We start from the raw sequence: 9,556 nt of genomic DNA on the forward strand, positions 1-9,556 counted from the left end.
TGGTGGGGCATTAGGTGTTGAAAAGAGTGTGTACAGTGTGATCAGAGCAAATGTGACTTTGTCTGATTTCCTGTCTTTCCTGTGTTTCAGAGCTGCTGTAGAGTTGCGAGGAGAGAAAGGTTTCATTATATTTAGCTGTTTTATTCACAGCAACATCATGAAGATCCTTCAGCTTCAGCTCTGTAAGTTTATTACATGTTATAGATTCACTGTTGTTTTAAGCTGGTAATCTTAGTCATGATGTTTGCTTATGTATTTTTTTATTATCTTAATTGTAGATGTATTAATCTGTTGTCAGTATGCAGTGTCAGATCTACTAACTGATCTGGGATCAAATGTGACCATAAACTGTGATCTTGATGAAAAGGAGGTTTATTGGATTTTACTGAAAACAGCAGATCCTCCAACACTGATTCTACGATCACTGTCAACCACAGCATCACCTTTTTACTCTAATAAAACATTCAAAAATAAATATTCAGTGCAGTTTAAACATCGTCTAGTTATAAATAATGTGACTGCTGATGAATTAGGAGTTTATTACTGTATGAAATCAGGAACACCTCCAAAACTCAGCAACAGCACCAGAATATACATCACTGGTGAGTTCATTTTCTCCTTCAGTGATCAAGAGATTTTGTTAATCACTACTTTTACATTTGTCATTTACTGCTTCAATTTTTTTAGATACTCATTTCTTATATATTATCACAATTTTCAATTTTACAAAATCACAAACTTTGTATCATCAGTGTAATAACTGTTACTTTAACAGACTGTGTACACTTTTTTTGCAGAATCAACTCAACTAACTGAGTGTCACAATCATACAGCGGTGGAGATTATTGATCAGAATCAAACACAATATCAGATTATTATAATCATATCTGCCCTGATGAATGGACTTTTAATCATTGTAGTGATCGGTGAGTTAATTTCAGCCATCTTTTTTTTTTTTTTTTTTTTAATTCAGACTATTTTATTGTTATTTTGCCATGTATGTGACTTACAAAATAATATTACAACCTTTAGTAAATACTGAATCTAACTAGTTTTGTTTTAGGGCTAGTAAAAGTTTTTGTTGTTGGAAAAAGAAAGTCTGCAGAAACATCAACTCCATCTAACACTGATCTACAGCAGATGCAAGTTATAAAACAGCATCAGGACCCAAACCAATTACAGGTAAATTATGTGAAAATTTTAAACGTATAAAATGTATTTCTGTAAGCAAGGATTTTTGCTGATCTATTATTCCAACGATAGTATTTAAAAACATTAATTTTGCTTCAGAGACAACTGCACCTTAAATGCTCATTTTGTTTTCCTCATTGTTTGGTTTTTTTTTTTTTTTTTTTTTAGTATGCTGAAGTCGACTTTACCAAGCTGCGTCAAAAAAATTGTATCAGCCAGGTCATATATGCTGCCCTAAAGCCGCCAAAACCATAAACGTGTGTTTGCTGCACATATGCTACTTTCTTGATGCTCATGCAAACGTCTAACCACAAACTGTTTGGTAGACAGATTTAACCTGCAAAACATTAGCCAGTTTAACATACTAGCATTCAGAAGATCAGAGGTTTTCAAACTGGGTAAAATTTTTTAAAAATGAATTAATGAAAAACATAATTTGATTGAGTGTGCTGCCGTTTATTGATGTAACTGCTTCAATCTGCTGTAAAGATGGAAAATGTCAAAAAGTTTGGAAATTAATCACAATTATTTTAACGCATCAACAGCCATAGTTGTATATTCCTCTTCAAATTTAATCTAAAAGTACTCTAATAATTGGCAGAAAAAATATACAAATTTCTTATTAATAGAAAGCAAATACTTATTATAGCTAGAATATTTCATATACTGTATATTATAGCTGCCCTGTTAGGAAATTATAATATTTTTGGGTTTGTGGCATCAAAATAAATGAAACCTTTGCTTAAAATTAAATATGTGTTTAAGAATGTTTTTGTTCACTAGTTGATCTACTTTCTTAATTGGAAGACCTAGATCTTTTTTCTGTCATTGGTCTCTGAAAACTATTTCTTGAAACAAAAGGAATGATTTTAAAAACTTGTTTGGTTTAGTTTTTTAATGCTGTTGGACCCAGAAGAGGTAGCAATATCTGAAAGATTGCCTAATTTTTGAGAGAGAGAGAAAGAGAATTGCTTATATTGTTCAAATGCTTTGATTAATGCCTGTATAAATTAATCTGTATAAAAATGTAAGTCATGTTGGTGGATAAATAAAAATGTAGTGGCTTAATAACTTCATTTTGTATTATTTATTTGTGTTATTTTTGCCATTGTAAATATTTTCTGGATGGAAAAACATTATTTTATTTATTTTATTATTAAACATTATTAAACTATATATATATAGTCCCTTGCAATAGTTTGAATATATAAATAGTGTATAAATATATAAATATTTAATGTAAACATGATTTTATTTAAATAAAAACACAAGCAGCATCATTTTAAATATTGTCACACTGATGTATAAACATCACTGTCAGATGCACTAAACTGAGTTAAAATGATTAATAATAACTTAATAATAAATTAACCATTAAAAATCTTATGACATTGTTTGTTTTTGTATTTTGTGTGCATAAGGCCAATATGATACACATCGCACACAAAACGCTACATAGTGCGGTTAAACTCAACTGAAGTGCTAAACCAAAACCGTAAATATGTTCCACTTGTTTGGTCAGTTGTCAGCCAATGACAAACAGGGTCTGTCAACTTTGTCTAGAGTGGAGGTTTAACCTTAGACTGAGTGCAGTTTTTTTCCGGTATCTTTATACATTTATGCATCTCCGTTCTCACAGTTGTCTTAACCTCAAGTGGAAACCGAGCAGCGTTGCAGCTTGCTGGCTGTCTGTATACTAGATCTACATATTTACTGTCAGACAATCTGAAATTAAGTGCTGTAACACATTCACTCTTAATACTGAATTATCTATTGCTGAGAACAGACTCCAAATCTCAAAGCCGTTTCACATATAGCTATAGGGTCTTTCTCAGAGGCTTTGATTGTTATTTATTTATTTTTAAATTACATAGTGGTACTATAATTGCTGAAAATCTAGGGCTCATGAGGAAAAGCAAAAGAAAAAAGTGAAATAAAGAACATAAAATGAGATATTGTAAGTATTGCAGTTTAGAGAATGGATTGATGGAATATAGGGATTTTAACTAATATAGAATATGTGTTCCATTTAACTTGGCTATTATTGTTTAACCTATAAAAATCATGTTTTACACATGAAGGTGTTTCTATGATTGAAGTGCATTGCATTTACATAGTACATCATGGTACATGCTTTAAAAAATCATAAATTGTGAAGTGTGAGTCTGTCTTTGGAAACATAGAGAACTTGTGGTTATGATCTGAGCGGCTTCTGCTTTCCACCCATCTTAAAAGCAGCGGCCTACTTCCAGTTTCACAAAGTCCCTTAAGCTAAACCCCCACAGTACTTGTTTTGGGTCCCCTACAAGACCACATGTGAAACAAAGCAGCCACGTGTAAGCAGCACTACGTTCATGTAGAGATGAACCATATTTACAACAAATATCAGTGACATCACACAGAAGAATAGGGAGCCATTTTTGCTGCATCGACTGGAGAGCAGTTTGGGGTTCGGTGCTTTGCTCAAGGGTCTCACTTCAGTCGTGGTATTGAAGGTAGAAGAGATTGCTGGTCATTCACTCCCCCCATCTTCAACATCACCAATAACTGTAAATGAATGCTTTAGTAAAATAAGTAAATTAGTAAATGAGTGATTCATTATTGAAAACTGACATTAGTCACAGTGGCTTAGTGACAGCTTTTCTGATTACAGTACGCACCAGATGTTGTCTTTGTTTCTGTTAATACTGTAGACACACAATTAATAAAAGAGTGTCTGACAACTGTCTTGTAACTGTCAAAGCAGCTTCATGTGAATCTAGGGCAGGGGGTGACAGTATGGCATGTGGGGAGGTACTGGCACGGAAGAAATAGTGCATGCAAAACCAGCAGCAAAAAAAAAAAAAGTAATCTGTAGCAAAAAATCTGTAGCAACTTTTTGAATTAATACAAAGAGAAAAATGTTACATTCACTATCTACTGCATGTATTTCATGTAAGTCCTCGCACCTGCATGTACATGTTGTACCATCAACGTTTCACAGCCTGTTTTATTAAATTAGGCATTAAAAGTACTGTTAATGAACAGTGCTTTATTGAACAGAACGGCTCAGACAAACAACTGACGAGACCACTGAGCAGGGGAGTCACTTTGGAAATCTGGTATTCACTATATAATTCTAACAAAAACAAAAAATAAAACACTTTTAGCATTTTTGAAAGTTTAAAGGGGTCATCGGATACGAAGTTCACTTTTACATGTTGTTTGAACATTAATGTGTGTTGTCAGTGTATGTACAAATCTACCCTATAATGTTAAAAATCCATGCAGTGGTTTTTAATTAAACTGTAAAAAAATATCCCCTTTTTCAAATCGAGGCGTTCTCAGATGCCTGTCGGTGTGGCATCTAAGTTAGACAAGAATATCTCCAATTGAGCGATTGAGGTGTTGTGTTGCTGGATGTAATAATGAACATAGTGGCCGTCATTTACTCCCGACATCTGAGCCGCTGAAAATGCAGTGGATTACGTTTGTTTGTGAATGGAATGCGTCTCCCGATCTACATATATCCGTCTATGTTCACGTAAATCATTCTTGATCCAGCTTCACTTACAGCAGGAAAAAAAAGGACGTGAGTAGAAGGGTTTTTTTATGAATCTTTGTGATCGCCTTTCCTAATAACGTGCTAGTTTGCAAGTTTAGCAGCTAAATATGGCTAAAGTAAACAGGCTCGTCACTCCACAGAGAGAAGAGAGGGGCGGGGCGAGCAGAGCTCATTAACATTTAAAGCAACATCGACCAGAACAGGATGATTTTTGCAGAGCTGATTTTGCTAAGGTTAAAAGGGTGTTGTTTTACACAACCATTGAGAAATTTAACCACAGTATATTCTAGACTTCCTTAAGACCCTAAAGAATCATATCAACTTGTGGAAATTGGGTATCCGATGACTGATGAAGTAAATTATATGAATTTGCAAGATAATACTATTAAAAAAGTTGGCTGATATACAAATAATGTTTTATTTGTATCTTGTTTGCAACTTACCAATAAACAATTTGTATAAAAACGCTCCCAGCATATTTAGAAAAAGATAAAACCCTAAAGTGAAACACTACTGCATATCTGTTGATCAGTGGTTTCAACCACCCCAACACTGCACATTTTGCAGGTCTCCTTTGCATGTCAGACACTTACAGGTGCATCTCAATAAATTAGAATGTCGTGGAAAAGTTCATTTATTTCAGTAATTCAACTCAAATTGTGAAACTTGTGTATTAAATAAATTCAGTGCACACAGACTGAAGTAGTTTAAGTCTTTGGTTCTTTTAATTGTGATGATTTTGGCTCACATTTAACAAAAACCCACCAATTCACTATCTCAGCAAATTAGAATACTTCATAAGACCAATAAAAAAACATTTTTAGATAATTGTTTGCCTTCTGGAAAGTATGTTCATTTACTGTATATGTACTCAATACTTGGTAGGGGCTCCTTTTGCTTTAATTACTGCCTCAATTCGGCGTGGCATGGAGGTGATCAGTCTGTGGCACTGCTGAGGTGGTATGGAAGCCCAGGTTGACAGTGGCCTTCAGCTCATCTGCTTTTTGTGGTCTCTTGTTTCTTATTTTTCTTTTTACAGTACCCCATAGATTCTGTATGGGGTTCAGGTCTGGTGAGTTTGCTGGCCAGTCAAGCACACCAACACCATGGTCATTTAACCAACTTTTGGTGCTTTTGGCAGTGTGGGCAGGTGCCAAATCCTGCTGGGAAATTAAATCTGCATCTTTAAAATGCTGGTCAGCAGAAGGAAGCATGAAGTGCTCAAAAATTTCTTGGTAAACAGGTGCAGTGACTTTGGTTTTCAAAAAACACAGTGGACCAACACCAGCAGATGACATTACACCCCAAATAATCACAGACTGTGGAAACTTAACACTGGACTTCAAGCAACTTGGGCTATGAGCTTCTCCACCCTTCCTCCAGACTCTAGGACCTTGGTTTTCAAATGAAATACAAAACTTGCTCTCATCTGAAAAGAGGAGTTTGGACCACTGGGCAACAGTCCATTTCTTCTTCTCCTTAGCCCAGGTAAGACGCCTCTGATGTTGTCTGTGGTTCAGGAGTGGCTTAACAAGAGGAAAAGGACAACTGTAGCCCAATTCCTTGACACGTCTGTGTGTGGTGGCTCTTGATGCCTTGACCCCAGCCTCAGTCCATTCCTTGTGAAGTTCACCCAAATTCTTGAATCGATTTTGCTTGACAAGCCTCTCAAGGCTGTGTTTCTCTGGGTTGGCTGTGAATCTTTTTCTTCCACACTTTTTCCTTCCACTCAACTTTCTGTTAACATGCTTGGATACAGCACTCTGTGAACAGCCAGCTTCTTTGGCAATGAATGTTTGTGTCTTACCCTCCTTGTGAAGGGTGTCAATGATTGTCCTCATGGACAACTGTCAGATCAGCAGTCTTCCCCATGATTGTGTAGCCTAGTGAACCAAACTGAGAGACCATTTTGAAGGCTCAGGAAACCTTTGCATGTGTTTTGAGTTGATTAGCTGATTAGCATGTCACCAATGAACTTTTCCACAACATTCTAATTTATTGAGATGCACCTGTATTTCAGGTCTCAGTCTGTGTCCAAAATCGCCCCCTGTATCCTTAAATAGGGCATTATTTGAGGGGGAAGCAATTTGTAGTGCTGTCCAAAACCATATACCAACAACCGATGTACACACAACAGCTGGAAAATACCCATAATGCACTGTGAGGATCATACCGATTGAAATCCCATGTCTCATCAGAAGATGGCGCCTGTGGCTGAATCATCCATTTATTTTCCAACCCACTTGTCAAATGTGGACACAGCATAATAAGCTAATTAAATGTAGATTCAATTGATTATTACATAGTTTAATTAAGGTTTATACATGCTAGTTTGGAGCTGGAGATGCCAGCTTGCTAAGTTTCAAATGATTAATAAATAGCAACTACATACCATGCAAAAGTGGCAGTTCTTCTGGTGCCATTTAGTGTCTGAATTCACTCACTTGTTTTCATTCACTCCTACGACTGCACTGTATTTGTGGACTAATGTAATGAATAGTAAATGAGGGTACAGGGGGTGACTAATGAGCTGCAGAGTTAAATATGTTGGTTATGAGGACATGCAAAATGTGCAGTGCTGGGTGGACATCAGGAACCACTGCAGTTGATCTCTGCTGCCCTCAAGAGGCTGCGAATTGTAGGTTTCCCGTAGGTTTCCCACCCAATTCACCAACGTCCAACCACGTAGACTTGATGTAGGAAGTTCTGTTCCTCCTATCTTTGCTTCAGAGCTGCAGTGACTTTATCTTAACACTTGTTTGGAAATGAAGCATAAATTCATACTGAAGGGTTTAAATCACGACAGCATGAATGTAATTCACCTTCAGCTCTGTGAGTTCATACATGTTATGAATATATTTACATGCACTTATTCATTAATTGTTTTATGTCAAAGTGTTTTAATCTGATAATCTTGAATATGACGCATGTTTATCATTTCTTTATATCTTACAGATGTATTAATCTGTTGTCAGTATGCAGTGTCAGATCTACTAACTAATTTGGGATCAAATGTGATCATAAACTGTGATCTTGATGAAAATGAGGTTTATTGGATTTTACTGAAAACAGCAGATCCTCCAACAGTGATTCTACGATCAATGTCAACCACAACATCACCTATTTACTTAAATAATACATTTAGAAAAAAATATTCAGTGCAGTTTAAACATCGTCTGGTTATAAATAATGTGACTGCTGATGAATTAGGAGTTTATTACTGTATGAAAACAGGTACACCTCCAAAACTCAGCAACAGCACCAGACTATACTTAAATGGTGAGTTCATTTCCTCTGGCTATTTTCATTTTTTATTAACTAATTTGTTGACAATAAATACATAACTAGGCCTCTAATTTGGTCTAGAGATCATTATGTGATCGATGTTGCAGTAATTGTGTGTTATATTGGAGTAGCCTTTTATTAACAGACAGTGGACACTTTTGTTACAGAATCAACTGAACTAATTGAGTGTCATAATCATACAGTGGTGGAGTTTATTGAGCGGAATAGTACCGTGGTAAATTGTATTGATCAGAATCAGACACGATGGCAGATTTTTGTGATCATATTAAGTCTGATGAATGGGCTTCTGATCATTGTGGTGATTGGTGAGTTATTGTTCTTTAGGAAAAATAAAATTAGCAAATGAAATATAGTTTAAAAATACCAATGCTCTTCTCAACAGACAGGTAATGTTGTTAAAAGTGTGTATTTTCCATTATTTATTTATTTATCTATTTATGTTGCCTATTATTTGGCATCTCTACTATTTGAGAATCATATAACAATTAGTAACTCTTGAATTCATTGTTTTGTTTTTAGTTTTTGCCATGGGAAGAAAACATCGGCAGGAAAAACACTTTTATGATACTGATCTACAGTGGACACAAGTTGTATATAAATTTCAAGACAAAAACCGATCAGCATCACAATAAGGTTAATGTGAAAACATCTTAAACCATTAGTTCTGTAATTAAAACATGTTCATATTGTTTATTGTGTACTTAACCATATGTCAAGGATACATTTCTTAGTCTGGGGCCTTTTGTCATTCTCTACAATAATATGGTTTATACTTATAACTTAGAAAGTCAACTTACAGTGTATTAAATGTTACATGTTAGATATGTAATAAACATCATCATTTAAAATGTTTTGTACATTGTTCTTCTTAAATCTATGGTTACATAAAGTTATTATTGATGTTTATCTATTTTTTATACATATATGTACTGTATATTACAAATGACAATTGTTTTGAACATACTTTTTAATTAAAAAAAAAAAAAAAAAACACACACAACTTACAAGCTGCAGTGTGGTTAAACTCATCTAAAGTGCTAAACCAAAACCAGAAATATGTTCCACAGGTTAATTACTAGAGTCCCTCACCTTTTTTCTAGAGTAGGGGTTTAACCACGTGCCAAAACCTTCAGACGTTTATGTAGGCCTATCTCAGTTCTCAAAGGTGTCTTAACCTCAAATGGAAGCAGCATTGCAGTTTACCTATGTCTGCTGTGGTTTAGACACTCTATGGGATAAAGCCTCTTGTTTGTATCAGATCATTCAACAACTATGCTGTAAAAAAGACACTTTAACACTTAAAGTTTAAGTTTACATTGCTGTGAATTTTGTATGACTCCAACTCCCAAAGCGGCTTCACAAAAATTTAAAGAAATAAAGACTTTTATACCAGTCTTACTAGAATATATGGATCACAAACCCAGTCATAAGGGTAAAATTTTTCAAAATTAAGATTTATACATCATATGAAAGCTGAACAAATAAGCTTTCTACTGATGTATGGTTTGTTAGGAT

The 9,556-nt window shown here is 34.9% G+C and overlaps 1 long non-coding RNA gene across 1 annotated transcript; it reads left to right on the forward strand.

The window, feature by feature from the left end:
* Window positions 1-275: 275 nt before the first annotated feature.
* Window positions 276-1,372, forward strand: LOC127153881 (uncharacterized). The gene is made up of 4 exons (XR_007825358.1): window positions 276-602; window positions 798-926; window positions 1,064-1,182; window positions 1,360-1,372. It is a non-coding gene; the product is annotated as an uncharacterized LOC127153881 (long non-coding RNA).
* The last annotated feature ends 8,184 nt before the right edge of the window (window positions 1,373-9,556 follow it).

This window comes from Labeo rohita, chromosome 22, assembly GCF_022985175.1.
Source record: "Labeo rohita strain BAU-BD-2019 chromosome 22, IGBB_LRoh.1.0, whole genome shotgun sequence".
In the NCBI taxonomy this organism is placed as follows: domain Eukaryota; kingdom Metazoa; phylum Chordata; class Actinopteri; order Cypriniformes; family Cyprinidae; genus Labeo; species Labeo rohita.